The 19658-nt window shown below is 35.5% G+C and overlaps 1 protein-coding gene across 10 annotated transcripts in view; it reads left to right on the top strand.

Annotated features, from left to right (window-relative positions):
• CaMKII (Calcium/calmodulin-dependent protein kinase II) overlaps positions 1–19658 on the top strand; it is a 3892153-nt gene that overhangs the window by 2404053 nt on the left and 1468442 nt on the right. The window lies entirely within an intron of this gene.

Genomic DNA, 19658 nt, shown 5'->3' with positions numbered 1-19658 from the left:
AGTTAATTACTCTCAAGGGAAGTCAGTAACAAGTGATACAAAATTCTGGTTCAGAACTTGACCTAGAATGCCAAATAAGTATTAGTCGGTAATAGCTAGATTTTCAGTTATAAAATCGACAAAAAAACTGCTACCAGCAACGAGCTGCGGCTACATATGAGAGTATGCCTCTTTCTCAACACTATTCCACCAGTACGTAAATATCGAAAAAGTACCAAAAAGAAATTTATATATAGTTAAGAACTAGTGAAAAGTTAAAGCAGCTGGGACAATTTCCACCGCCTAGGACATCGCCATGTTAAATTCGCCAGTTGAACATGTAAAAGAGATAGATGGCGAACTATTATAATAGTCAACAAGAGAAATTACTTTGAGTCCAACAATTTAATTTCAAAAACACCCAAAATTTAAAATTCTATGGATACGATTTTTTTTTTCTTTTTCTAAAATCACGAATTTTCACAGAGGTCTTTCCATTTACTTTATCATATCTTGGAAATTACTTATCTAAATTCATTGAGAGAAACACCAGTGGATTCACCGAAACATTTTCTTCAAGTCTGATGGTGAAGGCTTAGCACCCTTCGAAATGGATCTATATGCGCAGCTATGGCAGGTTGTCTGAAAATTTTTCTACTTACTATTCCAAAAACAAAATACAATTTTTCAAATTTAGAAAAATTAAAAAATAACAATAATTATCATTAGAAAGAAATTATTGTTCTGGCCTTGAGCTCGAATCGAACCTTGAATCAGTTATCAAATAAATACAACTTTTTCCTTGAGGCATTTCTTGCGATGTTCTTAGAATGCTTAAATCATAAAAACAAAAAAATCTAATTATCACTCCGTCATAGAAACTGTTATACCTACCTACTGAACATCCCAGCCTGCACAAGCCATTTCCCATAGCATATGAAGTTTTTTTGAAAACCCCTTTTTTCAAACCCTTTCGCAGGTAGTGGTTAAAAAATTTACAGACTCATTAGATGCCTGCCCTGTATGGTATATTGTCGTCGATTGTGACAAACTTAACGAAAAAGAAAGATACATACTTTTGAAAATCGAATTGACCTGCGTCTATTTAAAGTAATTCATTTAGTTCATTCAATGTTATTTAACTAGTATTCCTGTACGCGAAAAGTCAAGTTGTCAACAACAGTAAAAAACTATTAATTGGTTAGTGAATTTAAAAAAAATGAATAATAACCGTAGAAAATTTGTCTGCAAAAATTACCCGAATATATTTTGTTATGTATGTGGTCTTTACACTACAGCAAAAGGGCGGAGAAATTTCACTATTTCACTACAAAATTTATATAAGGGTTATTTTAAAATAGATGTTGAGAATGAGCCAATATTGGACGCCAAATTCAATTTGTGATAGCTGTATATATATTTTAAATAAGTGGAGATCCTACCCTCAGTAAGTAACAATTACATTTATTAATTAAAAATATTTATGATACTCATTTTTCACAGAGAAAACATGCAAATGGAAAAACCTATGATGTGGAGAGAAACATGTGATCATGATGCTAACTGTTACTTTTGTTTAAGTAAAAAAAAAGGATTTGGAAAAGATATGATTTGGTCTTATCCCACGATTTCAGCTGGTGGTTTTACTCTTCCCGTGCTAGATTCAGATGAAGTTCCACGTCCTGAAAATCAACATGGTACGTATACTGAAGTTCCCCCATTGCCTATTTCTTCGTCTTCAAAAATCTCCAGCGTATCAGATGGATTTTGCCCAAAGCCTCTGACACAGTCCTTGTTAAACGATCTTATAAGAGAACTAGAGCTTCCAAAAGATAAGTCAGAGCTACTTGCATCCCGTCGAAAAGAAAAACATTTATTAGAAAAACAGGTTACGATAACTACCTATCGTGAGCGACATAAGCCATATTCTTGTTTTTATAGAAATAAAAACAATATATGTTTTTGCTATGATATAACTGGACTTTTTGGAAAGCTTGGCCAAACATATGACGCAAGTGAATGGAGATTATTTATTGATAGTAACAAAGAAAGCCTTAAAGCAGTTTTATTACACAATGGCAATCAGAAGCCATCAATACCCATCGCACACGCCGTAAATATGAAGGAGACTTATGAAACCATGTCCAAACTTTTAAAATATATTCATTATGAAAAACACGATTGGAAAATATGTTGCGACTTGAAAGTGGTAGCTTTACTAACTGGACTATAAGGTGGTTACACAAAACATTGTTGTTTTCTTTGCCTTTGGGATAGCCGTGATCGAAGCGCACATTATGTAAGGAAGGACTGGCCAGCAAGAACCAATCACGAAGTAGGCACACACAATATAAAATATGCTGCTCTAAAAAAAAGGAGAATGTGATTTTTCCGCCATTACACATCAAGCTTGGATTAGTCAAGAATTTTGTTAAGGCGCTAAACAAAAATGAAAAAGCATTCGATTATATCCAAACAATATTTACAAAATTATCCGCTTCAAAAATTTCTGAAGGTGTTTTTGATGGTCCACAAATCCGAAAACTACTGCAGAGCTCAACATTCGAGACGTTACTATCACCCGATGAAAAGGCTGCTTGGAACTCATTTAGGCTGATTGTTTCAAATTTTTTAGGAAATAATCGGGGTCCAAATTATAAGGAAATCATTTCTGATTTACTAACCAACTATTCGACAATCGGTAAGTAGGAATATGATATGATTTTTGTATATTCATCATAATTGTAACCTCTAAATTACATATACATATAATTTCAGGTGCAAACATGTCTTCAAAAATGCATTTCTTACACTCCCATTTGGATTTTTTCCCTTCAAATCTTGGTGATGTCAGTGACGAGCATGGAGAACGATTTCACCAACAACTTAAGTCAATGGAGGAGCGTTATCAAGGATTCTGGAACGAAAATATGATGGGGGATAATTGGTTTCTTATACGAGAATCAAATTCAGAAAATTACAGTAGACAAGCAAAAACAGAAATTTTTTTAAAATATTTCAATTACTAAATTTTGTAGAATTTCTTTAATAAAGGTATCTTAAATAGCTAAATAAACACAAATATTAAAAATACGTATTTTCCCTTCATTCACTTAATTGTTAACAATATTACCGTTTATCCATGGATTTTCATGAAATAAAGCTTTCCTGATTTGGAATGTTCACAGTTTAGTTAGATGATCGTATCTAATAAAAGTTGTAAGTTTTTGTCTCTTTCGATTTTTTACGAATTAAAGAAAACAAGTAAGGAAGGCTAAGTTCGGGTGTAACCGAACATTACATACTCAGTTGAGAGCTATGGAGACAAAATAAGGAAAATCACCATGTAGGAAAATGAAACTAGGGTAACCCTGGAATGTGGTTGTATGACATGTGTATCAAATGGAAGGTATTAAAGAGTATTTTAAGAGAGAGTAGGCCATAGTTCTATGGATGGACGCCATTTAGGGATATCGCCATAAAGGTGGACCAGGGCTGACTCTAGAATGTGTTTGTACGATATGGGTATCAAATGAATGGATATAATGAGTATTTTAAAAGGGAATGGGCTTTCGTTCTATAGGTGAACGCCTTGTAGGGTTATCAACTTTGTAAAATATACTTTAATTTTGTAAATTATTTCTATTTACTTTTAATCTTATTTCAAAACGAAAATTTTCTAATCAGTTATCTTTAAAATTTTTAAAAAGGTGAATATAATAAATAATAAATAGAATAAATTTATTTAAATATATAGTTCAACACTATATATTTATGGCGATCCTTCCATCGAACCAAAGGAATTGTATAAAAACTATTTTTCGTGTTATTTATTAACAAATTTTCCTTAAAACCCATCCATCCGTGACGACAACATACGAGAAATTCATTCAACAAAATGAAGATCGCGATGATGCGCGCTTGAATTGGAATGTGTGGCCATCGAGTCGAGTCGATACGGAGCTCTTGGTTGTGCCGCAAACCTGTCTTTGCCAGTCAATTAAGGAACAGCAGGATCTACCGCCTATGCAATATTCGTTGATGTAACACGTCTGTATAGAAGAAACTGAGACATTTCTGGACTAAGAAAACAATGTAAAGAATTTGATGTCGAAGAAAATTATAAGATAGATGTATATTACTCGCTTGTATTCAAATCAATTAATCAACTTTTTTGGAATACTTATTTGTTTCACGTGTGCTTATTGTGCTTTATTGTTCACAACTACTGAAATTGCTAAAGAAGATCGTATCCTTTATTTCGTATTAATTATATTAGCAGTTACAATTTTATCTCCTAATGTATGGGCAACGACATTTTCCGGTTATATTTGGATTTTAAATTCAATCTCAATATCAATTTATAATTTTAACTCCAACATCTACCTGCTCTCAACATTTGTTCGCTGTCTAAATCTTTCGTTGAACCAATTTATAAACAAAATATTCAATATATATTTTAATACAAATTATTGATAAAATTATTAAACATATACAAAAATGTAATTAATTTTTCTAAATTATAGTTTCGTTAAGTACATTTTAATTATGTACACTCCTTCTCCAGTTTATTTTCAAAAATATTTATACACAATCATTATCATTTTACAACAACGTCACACAAACTCCACAATACAAGTAGATTCATATTTAAATAATAACCTCATTTTCAATTCGAAAATAACACAAAACACTAAAAAACAAAACAATAACTTTGATTTTTAAAATAAAATCAAACAAATTTTTACAATTTTAAAAAATCTCTAAAGATTTCTTAAAATAACTTTTATCGACATATTTTGCAAATAACAATTATTTCATATTGAAATTCAAATCATATAAAAACTCAATATGAAACTCATTAACATGACACGAATCATTGACAATTTCATATCACCCTCAAACGAATTAAGGAATCAACTTTTCATTCCTTATCAACAACTTGGACATACATTATGCAGAGTACAATTATATATTGAACATATATTCTGCATAATACAAGTTTTTAATTTTTGAGTAATTGGGCACACAAAGTTGCCATCTACTATCATTCAACCTCATTCTAGATTCTTCAGACACGTCATTATAATTGACAATATTTAAAAAAAAGCTTTTAAATTATTTTTAACCTGAACAACATAGCAATAACATAACCAAATATTAATATACAATAAGTAAACAATAGCAACACGTAAAAATAAGGTATCAAGTACATCGAATCATCAAAAGATTGAATACTTACATCAATACCAACATAAACTTTAAACGCAATTAACATAAAATTACATTTCTCAAAATTCTGACATTAAAAAAAATACAATATATCTACAACACAAAATTCAAACATTTTTTAAACTACAACACAAAATTCTTACAGTAATCAATATACACTGTAAACTAACATTAAACAAAAAATTAATTTTTCGTTTCACTGGAGGGGGAGTATATGTAGGGTTATCAACTTTGTAAAATATACTTTAATTTTGTAAATTATTTCTATTTACTTTTAATCTTATTTCAAAATGAAAATTTTCTAATCAGTTATCTTTAAAATTTTTAAAAAGGTGAATATAATAAATAATAAATAGAATAAATTTATTTAAATATATAGTTCAACACTATACGCCTTTTCGAGAAATCCCCATAAAGGTGGACCAGGGGTGACTCTAGAATATGTTTGTACGATATGGGTATCAAATGAAAGCTGTTAATGAGTATTTCGAAAAGGAGTGATCCTTAGTTCCCTAGGTGGACGCCGTTTCGAGATATCGCCATAAAGGTGGACCAGGGGTGTCTCTAGTTGTACGATATGGGAATCAAATGAAAGGTGTTACTGAGCATTTTAAGAGGGAGTGGGCATTAGGTCTATAGGTGGACGCCTTTTCGAAATGTCGCCATTAGGGTGGGCCAGGGGTGACTCTAGAATGTGTTTGTATGATATGGGTATCAAATGAAAGATGGTAATGAGTATTTTAAAAGGGAGTAATCCTTAGTTCTATAGGTGGACGGATGCCTTTTCGAGATATCGCCATAAAGGTGGACCAAGGGTGACTCTAGAATGGTTGTACGATATGGGTATCAAACGAAAGGTGTTACTGATCATTTTAAGATGGAGTGGGCATTAGGTCTATAGGTGGACGCCTTTTCGAGATATCGTCATTAGGGTGGGCCAGGGGTGACTCTAGAATGTGTTTGTACGATATGTGTATCAAACGAAAGGTGTTACTGAGCATTTTAAGAGGGAGTGGGCATTAGGTCTATAGGTGGACGCCTTTTCGAGATATCGCCATTAGGGTGGGCCAGGGGTGACTCTAGAATGTTTGTACGATATGGGTATCAAACGAAAGGTGTTACTGAGCATTTTAAGAGGGAGTGGGCATTAGGTCCATAGGTGGACGCCTTTTCGAGATATCGCCATTAGGGTGGGCCAGGGGTGACTCTAGAATGTGTTTGTACGATATGGGTATCAAATGAAAGGTGGTAGTGAGTATTTTAAAAGGGAGTAATCCTTAGTTCTATAGGTGGACGCCTTTTCGAGATATCGCCATAAAGGTGGACCAAGGGTGACTCTAGAATGTTTGTACGATATGGGTATCAAACGAAAGATGTTACTGAGCATTTTAAGAGGGAGTGGGCATTAGGTCTATAGGTGGAAGCCTTTTCGAGATATCGCCATTAGGGTGGGCCAGGGGTGACTCTAGAATGTTTGTACGATATGGGTATCAAACGAAAGGGGTTACTGAGCATTTTAAGAGGGAGTGGGCATTTGGTCTATAGGTGGACGCCTTTTCGAGATATCGCCATTAGGGTGGGCCAGGGGTGACTCTAGAATGTATGTACGATATGGGTATCTAACGAAAGGTGTTACTGAGCATTTTAAGAGGGAGTGGGCATTAAGTCTATAGGTGGAATCCTTTTCGAGATATCGCCATTAGGGTGGGCCAGGGGTGACTCTAGAATGTTTGTACGATATGGGTATCAAGCGAAAGCTGTTACTGAGCATTTTAAGAGGGAGTGGACATTAGGTCTATAGGTAGACGCCTTTTCGAGATATCGCCATTAGGGTGAGCCAGGGGTGACTCTAGAATGTTTTTACGATATGGGTATCAAACGAAAGGTGTTACTGAGCATTTTAAGAGGGAGTGTGCATTAGGTCTATAGGTGCACGCCTTTTCGAGATATCGCCATTAGGGTGGGCCAGGGGTGACTCTAGAATGTGTTTGTACGATATGGATATCAAATTAAAGGTATTAATGAGGGTTTTAAAAGCGAGTGGCCCTTAGATATATATGTGAAGGCGTTCTCGCGATATCGACCAAATGTGGATCAGGTGATCTAGAAAATCATCTGTCGGGTACTGCTAATTTATTTATATATTCAATACCACTAACAGTATTCCTGCCAAGATTCCAAGGGCTGTTGATTTCGCCTTGTAGAACTTTTTCATTTTCTTCTACTTAATATGGTAGATGTCACACCCATTTTACAAAGTTTTTTCCAAAGGTATATTTTGCGTCAATAAACCAATCCAGTTACCATGTTTCATCCCTTTTTTCGTATTTGGTATAGAATTATGGCATTTTTTTCAGTTTTCGTAATTTTCGATATCGATAAAGTGGGCGTGGTTATGGTCGGATTTCGGCCGTTTTTTTATACCAAGATAAAGTGAGTTCAGATAAATACGTGGGCTAAGTTTAGTAAAGATATATCGGTTTTTGCTCAAGTTATTGTCTTAACGACCGAGCGGAAGGACAGACGGTGGACTGTGTATAAAAACTGGGCGTGGCTTACACCGATTTCGCCCATTTTCACAGAGAACAGTTACCGTCATAGAATCTATGCTCCTACCAAATTTCAAAAGGATTCGTAAATTTTTGTTCGACTTATGGCATTAAAAGTATTCTAGACAAACTAAATGAAAATGGGCGGAGCCACGCCCATTTTGAAATTTTCTTTTATTTTTGTATTTTGTTGCATCTTATCATTACTGGAGTTGAAGTTTGACTTAATTTACTTATATACAGTAAAGATATTAATTTTTTTGTTATAATTTGAATTAAAAAATTTTTTTTTTTAAAAAGTGGGCGTGTTCTTCATCCAATTTTGCTAATTTTTATTTAGCACATATATAGTAATAGTAGTAACGTTCCTGCCAAATTTCATCATGATATCTTCAACGACTGCCAAATTACAGCTTGCAAAACTTTTAAATTACCTTCTTGTAAAAGTGGGCGGTGCCACGCCCATTGTCCAAAATCTTACTAATTTTCTATTCTGCGTCATAACTTCAACCAATTTACCAAGTTTCATCGCTTTAACCGCCTTTGGCAATGAATTATCGCATTTTTTCGGTTTTTCGAAATTTTCGATATCGAAAAAGTGGGCGTGGTTATAGTCCGATATCGTTCATTTTAAATAGCGATCTGAGATGAGCACTCAGGAACCTACATACCAAATTTCATCAAGATACCTCAAAATTTACTCAAGTTATCGTGTTAACGGACGGACGGACGGACGGACGGACGGACATGGCTCAATCAAATTTTTTTTGGATCCTGATTATTTTGATATATGGAAGTCTATATCTATCTCGATTCCTTTATATATGTACAACCAACCGTTATCCAATCAAACTTAATATACTCTGTGAGCTCTGCTCAACCTAGTATAAAAAAAATGGAAATTTTTAATACAAAAAATCGATTTTTTATAATGCGATGCAAATAACTCTGAAACCAATAAGTATATAAAAAACGATATTTAAACAAATTTAAGTTAATTTTATTTGCTATTATATGCTGTTTTCTCCAACAAAAGCGGACAACCCGTTCCAGAGATATGATAAAATCAATGGATCTCCCTTTTCAACAAAGGCAAATTTTAGAAAACAAAAAACAAAAAAAAGGTATCCATAGAATTTTAAATTTCGACCATTTTTATAATTAGGGGAATATAGCAAATAAAAAAATAGTGGTGATCCAGGGTAATGCAAAAGTTTAATTTTGTAGGGCAGTATTATTGGTTCAGAATGCAGTAGAAAAGCAGTTATTTTGAACTAGAGATTCTCCTTATGGGGTAGTTTCTGTGACTTTTTATTTCAATTCCGTATATTATTTTTCTTGGTTATTTTTTGACTAGAAGTGGGAGGAACCGTAAAGTAACCATACCTATCATTTACTTGCTAAACATTTTATTAAATTCAAATGGTATTTCAGCACCTCAGTACTCTAATATATGTATGTAAATTTGAACACAAAATTAAAACAAACCACGCGGAGCCCTCTAATTAAGCATTTCAAAAGTTTTAAAATTCAATTTCCAATGCAACATTCGGGGAAATCTCTACATTCACTTTTAGTATGCTTATTGAAACCCAAATTCCGACGATATATGTACCTATATAGAATATGTTCCCACAGAACTTGAGGCTAGAGGTCAGTGTAATTTTTCGCTACTTTCAGAATTAAATTTATTGGCTCTTGTATGTTGGTGATATAACTATTGACGTAATATTTCAAGCAAATATTTTGTAACTTGAAACCAAATATTCAACTTTTTTCGACCTCAAACAATTAAAATTTTTTAAATACAAAAAATTTTCAGTGCACATACAATTTTTAAATGTATTGTGATTCGCACTTCCATATAAAAAATTTTGAGCAGCACTGGTCATAGGGAACAACCAAAATTTGTAAAATGTGAATTAGATAATGCGCATATTACAAACATTAAAAGAAAAACAAGTATGTAGGCAACTTAAATATTGAAAACATCAAATAATATTAAAAACATACATATATGTACAAATAATTGCATATGCATGCATACTTCTATATTTAAATTCAGATTAGTACTTATATAAATAGCATATAATGAATTTTAACGTTCATACATATATATACGTATATACATGTAAAGGGGAATGTATTTGAATCTTTATTCCCGGTTAATAAAATAATCTTAATATATAAAAAACACGTGTCACCATGTTTGATGCCAATGAACTCCTAAACTAATGAACCGATTTTTAATTTGTTTTGCACCCCGTGTTTTGTTTGATCTAACTTGAAATATAGGATAGGTTACATCTCAGTTTATAGACGCAATATTATTTCATTGTAAATTTTTTTATTAGTTTATACGTAATAATAAAATGTTACGTGTACGCACCGGCACTCACATTTTCAGGTTGTGCGGATATACTTCCTTGTAATTGGTTGGTGTTTAATTAAACAGCGTGCTTATCAATAAAAAATATTAAAGCGAATGATATCAAGTATAGCACATCACCAGGGCCGGCGAGAGGGGGATCGGGGTTTCTGAGCGGGCCCTCGATTTGAGGTACTAAGACATTTTTTTAATTCAGGAGAGTCCTTAGTTGTTCCATGTGCAATTTTTAAGCCGAATTTCAAAAGCAACGAAAATCTGCATTTCGTTTTAATATTATATTGAAGTGTGAAAAACAAAAATCGATATATATAAAAAGAAAGGCTAAAAAGCTTTCACACAAGTTGCGTAAATCTCACGCGGTAGTTACTACATAGGTTTGGCGATCGACGTACAGGGTCGCGATATATAGGCCGAAACGTGGACCCGAGTACCCCTAGAATGTGTTAATAGAATATGGATAACATATGAAAGCTGTTGATGAGTGCTTTATTAGAGGGTAATTTTATACCCCTGGGTGACTAGGGTCTCGAGATATAGGCCAAAACGTGGGCCACTGAATGCCTAGACAGTGTTTATACAATATGGATATCAAATGAAAGCTGGTGATGTGTGCTTTAGGACAGAGTAATATATTATCCAGAGACGGGCTGGGACTGGGATTAGGACTAGGACTAGGACTGAGACTGGGACTGGGACTGAGACTGGAATAAAATGCATACCACCCTCTGGGACAGACAATAAGGGATGCAGAAGAATGAGAAGAAATTGAGATAAGAGAAAAAAGAGAAGGAGATTGAGAAAGAAATAGAGTGAGATGAAGATGGAGATAGATGAAGCGAAAAAGACGGAGGGAGGAGTGAACAAAAGGATTAGGAAAAAAAGAAGAGGGGGGGAGGACAGAGTCAGACGGAAAAAGCTTATTAAAATGTATGCAGATAGGCCAAATTTAGGGCAGGACAACGTCTGCCGGGTCTTCTAGTATAATATAAGAAATTTAGTATTTAAGTTTACACTTAGCGTATATGTAATTAAAAAGTCCAAGTAATAACCGTTGAATATGGCGCAGCAGAACGACTTTCGATTAGCAGCTGTACGCAAAACTGAATTAGGTAACTTATCTCACCGACAACTTAAGGCGAACTGTACTGTACTCGCTCTCTTACATCCGGCCATTCGACATCGTCTTCCGTCCCGGATATATCCCTTTCTTCTCGTTTCCACGGCTTCATAAAGTCAATGATCGTTGATGTAACGTTAGGGCCTTCTGCCTTTTTAACTTCGTATCGATCGTTTCGTTTAATCTTGGTTACTTCATAAGGTCCCAAATACTCTCTGGCCAACTTCTTCCCTGTGACGAGTTGCGACCGTTTGATAGCCACTAAGTCTCCCACCTCGTAAGTTTTTGCACATTTACGGCGCTTGTCAAAGTTTTTTTTGTATTCTTTCTGAGCGGCTACGATTTCTTCTTTTGCTTTTTCTCTTATATTTCCACGCTCTGCCATAGCGATGTCAACGGTTTCCGCTTCTATCATTTCGTTGAGATTCACATCTATTGGCGTTTTCATTTTTACGCCGAACATAATTTCAAAGGGTGTGTACTTTATTGAACTATTGATGGTGCTGCTGATTAATTTCTGCACTTTTCCAACATATTTGTACCAGGCCTCTGTGCGATCTGCTGACAATTTCGATATGACATTTATGACAACTCGGTTCAAGCGTTCGACTTGTCCATTGCCTCTTGGTACGCCAGTTATAGTCAGAACGTGTTCCACTCTTTCCGTCTGGCACCAGCCTTGAAATGCCGTCGATGTAAAAGCTGGTCCTCTATCACTAATTATTCGATGTGGTGCTCTAAATATGTTAACCCATTCGCACATTTTTCTGGTTACTTCCTCTGCCGATGTTGATTTGGTGGGGTAGAACCACGTAAACTTACTGAAGCCGTCAACAATAATGAAAATGTGTTTATACAGTTTTGTTGTCACATATAATGGCCCAAGGTGATCTACGTGGATAGTTAGCAGTGGCGCGTCTCCCTTGTCGATGATATACATTTTTCCTTCTTTTTTGCCTAGCTTTTTGTTGAATAAAATGCACTTTGTACAATTATTAATGCACTTTTCTACTTTTTGTCGTAAATTTGGTATAAAATTACGCTGTTTAACCACATTAACTGTTTTTTCTACCGCAAAGTGCCCTTCTTCGTGTTCATCTTTGATGATTTGATGAACATCTTGGTTCTTAAACAAAATACCTCCTGTGTCTGCAGAATTTGCTTTATTGCTTTAAAATGTTCATCATTTATTTGAGCTTGCTGTAGTCTAGCACTAATTTCTTTATTAAGTACCAAAAAACTTGCTGGTGCTCTACTTAATGCGTCCACGTGTTTCATCGAGGTGCCTTTGCGATGCTCTATAACGTATTTGTAGTCTACAAGATAAAGTATCCAACGTGTTACAGCCGGTGGCAACTATTTTTTCGTTGTAGTGCTTTTAAATGCTTGGCAATCTGTAACCAATTTAAACTCTCGTCCAAGTAGATAATGGTGAAATTTCTGGACAGCGTAGTACGCGGCTTTTGTTTCAAGGTAGAAACTATGTAGTCTGCTCTCTTCTGTTGTATTTTTTTCTGCTCCAGTAGTATATCGGGTGTAGTTTTCCATCGAATATTTGGAACAGAATACCTCCAAGCCCATCTTTCGAGGCATCCGTGTGTAGTTCTGTTGGTGCAGAAGGACAAAAAATACGTAAAACTGGTTGATTGGTAAATATACATTTAACTTTCTCTATTGCTGACATCTCTGTGGTACAATGATGAATTTATCTTCCTTTTTTAAAAGGTCTGTAAGTGAATTCGTGACCATAGCGTAATTCGGAACGAATTTGCGAAAATGCCCAAACAGACCTAACATTCGTTGTAGCTGCACATTTTGAGGTACTGGGAACTTTCGTATGGCAACACACTTCTCAGCATCGGGTGAAACGCATCCGTTTTTTATTTACAACCCCAAATAAACGACATCTGGCTTTAGAAATTTAAATTTTTGCCACTTAATGTTAAGGCCGTACTGTTCAGCCAAGCTTAATACTTTTTTCAACTTTTCCATGCCCTCTTCTCCATCCTTTGAAGGTATAATAACGTCGTCCATGTATAACTGCATGACATTTTGCCTAATCAAATTATGAAAAATGTGGCTGACAAAACGTAAAATATAGCCGGTGAGTTACAGAACCCAAACGGAGCTCTGTTGAATTCATAAACGCCATCTCGTGTCACAAACGCTGTGTACTTTTTGGAACTTTCTTCTATTGGTACATGAAAAAAAGTGTTTTCAAGGTCCAAAGTTGTAAATATACATGCGCCTTCTAGCTCTTCAATTACTTCCTCCATCAGAGCAACTGGAAAACGGTCTTTTTGAACGATATTATTAAGATCACGGAAATCTACACATAAACATTTTTTACCATCTTTTTTGTCGACCACAACAACCCGGCTGCAATATTCTGAACTCCACGGACGTATTATTTTCTTTTGTAGCCATTCTTCAACTTGCTCACTTACAGCTTTTTGTTCTGGCAATGGTAGCCTTCTTGATAAATTTCGTATGACTTTATCTTCACACAATGCAATTTTCATATTTATCGGGCTTGTCACATCAATTTTAGGTGAATATTCCTTTATGATATTTTCAATTTGCTCTTTGTATTTTATTGGCGCTCCTATTTCGTTATTTTCAACCGAAATGTTGTTTATCTCAAATTCACTTTCCGTAATAAATCTTACAAACTTATAGCCGTCTCTATCATGGATGTATTCGCTTTTGCCAACAAAATCAAAACCTAGAATCACTTCATATTTAGATAAATTGTCTGGTACAACTAAAAAATTGCGTTTGCATACAAGATTATCGACATTGATATCTGCTTCAACTCTGCCGATAGCATTAATTTTTTATTACCATAACCCGATAAACGGTCGCTATACTTGATTAGAATACAATTCAATTTTTTTGCGAACGTTTGCTCAATAATTGAGATTTCCGCCCCGCAGTCAACTAAGCACTGAACGCTTATTTTGTTAATTTGTATTGTTATACTCAGTTGAGCAGAGCTCACAGAGTATAATAACTTTGATTGGATAACGGTTGGTTGTACAGGTATAAAGGAATCGAGATAGATATAGACTTCCATTTACCAAAATCATCAGTATCGAAAAAAATTTGATTGAGCCATGTCCGTCCGTCCGTCCGTTAACACGATAACTTGAGCAAATTTTGAGGTATCTTGATGAAATTCGGTATTTAGGTTCCTGGGCACTCATCTCAGATCGCTATTTAAAATGAACGGTATCGGACTACAACCACTCCAACTTTTTCGATATCGAAAATTTCGAAAAAAAGAAAAAGTGCGATAATTCATTACCAAAGACGGTCAAAGCGATAAAACTTGGCACGTGAGTTGAACTTATGACGCAAAATAGAAAATTAGTAAAACTTTGGACAATGGGCAGTTTTGCAAGCTGTAATTTGGCAGTCGTTGAAGATATCATGATGAAATTTGGTAGGAACGTTACTCCTATTACTATATGTATGCTTAATAAAAATTATCAAAATCGGACAACGACCACGCCCACTTTAAAAAAAAAATTTTTTTAAGTCAAATTTTAACAAAAAATTTAATATGATTACAGTATATAAATAAATTATGTCAACATTTAACTCCAATAATGATATGGTGCAACAAAATGCAAAAATAAAAGAAAATTTCAAAATGGCTCTGGCTCCGCCCTTTTTCATTTAATTTGTCTAGGACACTATTAATGTCCTAAGTCGAACAAAAATTTACCAATCCTTGTGAAATTTGGTAGGGGCTTAGATTCTAGGACGACAACTGTTTTCTGTGAAAAAGGGCGAAATCGGTTGAATCCACGCCCAGTTTTTATACACAGTCGACCGTCTGTCCTTCCGCTCGGCCGTTAACCCGATAACTTGAGGAAAAATCCGTATATCTTTAATAAACTCAGTTCACGTACTTATCTGAACTCACTTTGTATTGGTATAAAAATTGACCGAAAAAATGGCATAATTCAATAACAAATACGAAAGGAAACATGGTAATTGGATTGGTTTATTGATGCAAAATATAACTTTAGAAAAAAACTTTGTAAAATGGCTGTGACACCTACCATATTAAGTAGAAGAAAATGAAAAAGTTCTGTGGGGCGAAATCAAAAGCCCTTGGAATCTTGGCAGGAATACTCTTCGTGGTATTACATATATAAATAAATTAGCGGTATCCGACAGATGATGTTCTGGTTCACCCTGGCCCATATTTTGGTCGATATCTCGAAAACACCTTCACATATACAACTAAGGGCCACTCCCTTTTAAAACCCTCATTAATACCTTTAATTTGATACCCATATCGTACAAACATATTCTAGAGTCACCCCTGGTCCACCTTTATGGCGGTATCTCGAAAAGGCGTCCACCTATAGCACTAAGGGCCACTCCTTTTTAAAATATTCATTAACACCTTTCATTTGGTACCCATATCGTACAAACAAATTCTAGAGTCAACCCGGGTCCACCTTTATGGAGATATCTCGAAAAGGCGTCCACCTATAGAACTAAGGCCCACGCCCGTTTAAAATACTTATTAACACCTTTCGTTTGATACCCATATCGTACAAACAAATTCTAGAGTCACCCCTGGTCCACCTTTATGGAGATATATCGAAAAGGCGTCCACCTATAGAACTAAGCCCATGCTCTTTTAAAATACTCATTAACACCTTTCATTTGTTACCCATATCGTACAAACAAATTCTAGAGTAACCCCTGGTCCACCTTTATGGAGTTATCTCTAAAAGGCGTCCACCTAGAGAACCAAGGCCCACTCCCTTTTAAAATACACATTAACACCTTTCATTTGATACCCATATCGTAGAAACAAATTCTACAGTCACCCTTGGTCCACCTTTATGGCGATATCTGGAAAAAGCGTCCACCTATAGAACAAAGCCCACGCCCTTTTAAAATACTCTCCAGCATCTTTCGTTTGATACTTATATCGTACACACAAATTCTAGAGACACCCCTGGTCCACCTTTATGGGGATATCCCGAAAAGGCGTCCACCTATAGAACTAAGGCCCACTCCCTTTTAAAATACTCATTAACACTTTTCATTTGATTCCCGTATAGTACACACAAATTCTAGAGTCACCCTTGATCCACCTTTATGGCGATATTTGGAAAAGGCTTCCACCTATAGAACTGAGCCCACGCCCTTTTAAAATAATCATTAACACCTTTCATTTGATACCCATATCGTACAAACAGATTATAGAGTCAGCCCTGGTCCACCTTTATGGCGATATCCCTAAATGGCGTCCACCTATAGAACTATGGCCCACTCCCTCTTAAAATATTCTTTGTTACCTTCCATTCGATGCACATGTCATACAAACACATTCCAGAGTTACCCTAGGTTCATTTTCCTACATGGTTATTTTCCCTTATTTTGTCACCATAGCTCTCAACTGAGTATGTAATGTTCGGTTACACCCGAACTTAGCCTTCCTTACTTGTTTTTTGCATGTTTTTAAGTTGTTCAGCTGTATTCACTGTTTTGAATTCACCATTCTTTTGTGTATTTGATGGGCAATTTTTTGCAATATGCCCTGTTTTATTACACCCAAAGCATTTAGTTTGTTCTTTACCCTCGTTTCTTTTGTGATCAACCGACTAGCAATTGAAGCAATGATCCCGTTTTGCTCTCTTCTTTTTGTTGTTATCCGTTGCACCAGACTTTCGACTATTGTTCACCTTTGCTTCTATTTGCTTTTCGTATGCTTCGAGCACGACTTTCAAATCGTCAACATTTTTAGCAGCATATAAAAAAAATTTGTTCTCTGCTTTTTCGTTTATTCCATCTACAATGTACCTGATTATGGATGTATCATCAACTTTGCCGTATGCTCTCAACCGGCGCATATGTAGTATATACTCGTGCATGCTTTCGGTGCTCTTTTCACTTCTGTCTTGCAATTGTTTGTGTATGTCCGCACTAACAAAGTCTCGACGAAATTCCAATTCGAATACACAAATTGATTCGACGAACAATTTAGCTGTCTTTGTCATCTTCCTACGCGCGAAAACGTATTTTTGATCCCTCTCTCTCTGCGCCTCTGCGCATTTCTCAAAATTTGCAAACCAGCTCTCTACACGAATAGGTGATTGTCCGTCGAAGTCTCCAATTACGATGTCGACGTTTCTGTGGACATTTTTGCTTGAGTGGATTTTTGCTGCTCCTCTTCCTTCTAGAATCTTAACGTCAAGAGTTTGATTAACTCGCTGATTTCGCTCATCTTGGCTCTTATTTTATTATCTTCTGTTTGTTCGTTCTTTGCGTCGTCTCCCTCCAGCTTCTCTACTGTATTTCCTTCAAGTAAATCGATCTCTTCTGTTGCTGACCTTTTTGCCCTTGCTTTTGCTCGCTCTTCACGGGCTTTTGCTGCTGTTACTTGCAAATTCACTGCGATTTTCTGCGTGGACGTAAAGTTACTGTTTGACGTTTTGGATTATGCACCAAATATGTGACTTTTTACAGCTTTCGGAATATTGTGCAAATCCAACTTCCCTTTTCCAAAATGTGTTTCTGCGACTTACTTAAACAACAATTTTGGTCAACTTTGTCCGTGACGGCAACAAGACGGCGCGGAATTGTCAACTTTCCCAAAATGTGTCTCTACAACTAGAACAACAATTTTGTCCAACTTAATTCGCAATGGTTGAGACCCCAGATGTAAAGGAGAATGTATTTGAATCTTACTCCCGGTTAATAAAATAATATAATATAAGAAATTTAGTATTTATATTTACACTTATCGTATATGTAATTAAAAAGTCCAAGTAAAAAAGGTTGAATATGGCGCGGCGGTTCGACAACTCAAAAGCACGACTTTCGATTAGGAGCTGTACGCAAAACTGAATTAGGCAACTTAACTCACCGACAACTTAAGGCGAACTGAACTGTACTCGCTCTCTTACATACATATAAAATTTAAATATTTCTATTTACGATTTTATTTGAGCAAATAACTTTATTTTTATTCTTTTTTGTTTTCGTAGCACTCGCTACGCTTCAGTTTAACGAGGGGAAATTACATACATCTGTAACAACAACAAAGTTGCCTCTCTCTCCCATTACATTATGTAAATTCTCAGTATATTCAATATTCAATTACACTACATTGCAACGACACTATTAGGGAGTTCACAAGGTGTACTAATCGCCGAGGTGTCCATTTAGGAATTCCTAAGTCCAACCAATGGGAGCTGAATGTATTGGAGCATTTAGATGAAAATAGATTTTGCCAAATGCTGCGCGTAAACCAAACGGAGTTTGACCACCTTTTTAACTTAGTAAAAGACGATGATGCGTTTCGTAGTGATAACAACACAGTACAACTTCCGATTGAACTTCAGCTTAAAATCGTACTTAATAGGTTGGGATCTTCAGGTGAAGGACTTTCGATCCGGAAAATGGCATCTTTGTTTGGTGTTGGAGATGGCGGTATTATTCAAATCGTAACTAGGCGAGTTTTTCAAGCCATACTCAATTTAAAGGGTAGATTTTTATTTTGGTCAAATGAAAGGGAGCGTTTACACTTGATTGCAGCCACAGAAAAGAAATGCCTGGATGTGTTGGATATATTGACGGCTCCGAAATTAAATTGGCCGAAGCACCCGTAAGGCATCATGGGATCTTCTTTTCCCGTAAACGCCAGTACTCCATCAAAATTCAAGTAACTTGTGATTATCGCTTACGCATAAGGCAAGCTACACTTTACCCGGTTACCCGGGTAGTGTCCACGATGCAAAAATGTTTTCGGACTCCTTGCTCTCAAAACACCCACATAGGTTTTTGTCGACATCGCAATGGATTGCTGGTGATAGTGCATGTCCACTGAAATCATATCTACTGACCCCATTCCGCCAAAATAGTACAGAATACACTAGAGAGGAGCGAGAAAAATTTAACAAGTACTTCTCAAAATATCGCGTGCGAATTGAAAATTGCTTCGGGGATTTGAAAGAAAAATTTCCTAGCCTGAAAGAACTCAAGTTCAGATTGCATACAATACAAAACAAATGAGATTGCAATGATTGGATAATGGTATGCTGTATTTTGAACAACATTTTCATAAGCTTCAACAATGAGGATGAAGCAAGTAGTTTAGAGCCAACTGCCAACTTATTACCGTTAACGAACCTCAGGGATAGTTTATTAAACTTTATTCATATTCAACCCAGTAATTAATGCTACTATCAAACTCCTCCATCATGTCAATAAAATATGGTTACTCCAAATATTTTTATTTATAGCAGAGCTTTCAACCCATATCCACTTGTAGCATTTTTGTTTTTTTTTTACCCTGAAGAATAGGCACAGATACAAATTCACACCCTGAATTTAAAAAAAATTTCATAGCACTCCCATA

The sequence above is a fragment of the Eurosta solidaginis genome, chromosome X (assembly GCF_040869045.1).
Source record: "Eurosta solidaginis isolate ZX-2024a chromosome X, ASM4086904v1, whole genome shotgun sequence".
NCBI classification, from domain to species: Eukaryota; Metazoa; Arthropoda; class Insecta; order Diptera; family Tephritidae; genus Eurosta; species Eurosta solidaginis.
This window is presented reverse-complemented; position numbering and strand designations above follow the sequence as displayed.